Source organism: Hylobates moloch, unplaced genomic scaffold (genome assembly GCF_009828535.3).
Source record: "Hylobates moloch isolate HMO894 unplaced genomic scaffold, HMol_V3 SCAFFOLD_16, whole genome shotgun sequence".
In the NCBI taxonomy this organism is placed as follows: domain Eukaryota; kingdom Metazoa; phylum Chordata; class Mammalia; order Primates; family Hylobatidae; genus Hylobates; species Hylobates moloch.
Genome location: NW_026652291.1, coordinates 50,103,382 through 50,105,153, shown reverse-complemented (window position 1 = coordinate 50,105,153; position 1,772 = coordinate 50,103,382).

Sequence of the window (1,772 nt, the reverse complement as noted above, 5' to 3'; positions counted from 1 at the left end):
TGGGTGATGGGCCTGGAGCGGGATGCGGAACTCAGCTACCAGCCCATGGGCGCTGGGAAGCGGAGATGGGCTAGGAGTAGGCCGGAGAGGCGCGCCTCGCCTGGGGGCAGTCACCCCACTCTGCCCGCAGCTGGGAAGCGCCCGCGCCTGCAGATTTGATTTCCTTCGATACTTGCAATGTGGTCTTTACTTCCAGGAGAGAAATTCCCGGTGCAAATGCATGGAAAGTGAGAAAAAAAAAGGGATTTTTGTTGTTGTTGTTGAGATGGAATCCCACTCTTTTGCCCAGTGCCCTCTTGGCCCACTGCAACCTCCGTCTCCTGGGTTCAAGCTATTCTCCTGCCTCAGCTTCCCAAGTAGCTGTGATTACAGGTGCGCACCATCATGACCTGCTAATTTTTGTATTTTTAGTACATACTGGGTTTCACCTTGTTGGTCAGGCTGGTCTCAAACTCCTGACCTCAGGTGATCCACCCGCCTCAGCCTCCCAAAGTGCTGGGATTACAGGCGTGAGCCACTGCACCCAGCCGTTTTTTAAAGAAACTTAAATACTAGGTTTCCACTCTGTCGCCAAGGCTGGAGTGCAGTGACAGGCGACCATAGCTCACTGCAGCCTCGACCTCCTGGACTCAAGCTCCTGCCTCAGCCTCTCTAGCAGTTGGAATTACAGGCGGGTGCCACCACGCCTGACTAATTTTATTTTTATAATTTTTATTTTTAGTAGCGACAAGGTCTCGGTATGTTACCTAGGCTGGTCCTGGACTCTTGGTCTCAAGCCATCCTCCTGCCTCAGACTCCCAAAATGCTGGGATTACGGGCATGAGCCACCGCATTCCGCCAGGGATGTTTTTTTTTCTCTTGAGCAGAGTGAGTGGAATGAGTCACCTTACCTAGTCAGGTGTAGTATTTTTACATTATCATTACTTCTCACTGTCAAATCCCACGTGTTTTTTCTCTAATCACTGAGCGTTCCGTCTAAAGCCATATACAAAACAGTGTGTTGCTGCACAGTTAGGGTTGAGGAAATCTCACAAAAATAACGCAAAACATTCATAGAGGGTTTCTCTTTCCCGAAATCATTATTTTAATTTTCAGTGCCTGCATAAGAGCTTAACTGTGTAGAACGATTTTATAAACATAATTGATATCTTTTTTCTTTTCTTTTCTTTTCTTTTCTGAGACGGAGTCTGCTCTGTCACCCAGGCTGGAGTGCAGTGGTGAGATCTTGGCTCACTGCAACCTCTGCCTCCCAGGTTCCAGCAATTCTTGTGCCTCAGTCTCCTGAGTAGCTGGGATTACAGGTGCCTGCCACCATGCCCAGCTAATTTTTGTATTTTTAGTAGAGATGGGTTATCACCTTGTTGGCCAGACTGGTCTCAATCTTCTGGCCTCAGGTGATCCACCTGCCTTGGCCTCCCAAAGTGCTGGAATGACAGGCACGAGACACCGTGCCTGGCCTATAATTGACGCTTTTAATATAAGATATATAAAAATGTACAGATGCCCGAGTGTGGTGGCTCATGTCTGTAATCCCAGAACTTTGGGAGGCTGAGGCAGGTGGATCACCTGAGGTCAAGAGTTCAAGACCAGCCTGGCCAACATGGTGAAAACCCATCTATACCTAAAATACAAAAATTAGCAGGGGATGGTAGTGTGCGCCTGTAATCCCAGCTAGTCAGGAGCCCGAGGCAGGAGAATTGCTTGAACCTGGGAGGCCGAGGTTGCAGTGAGCCCAGATCGTGTCACTGCACTCCACCCTGGGCAACAGAATG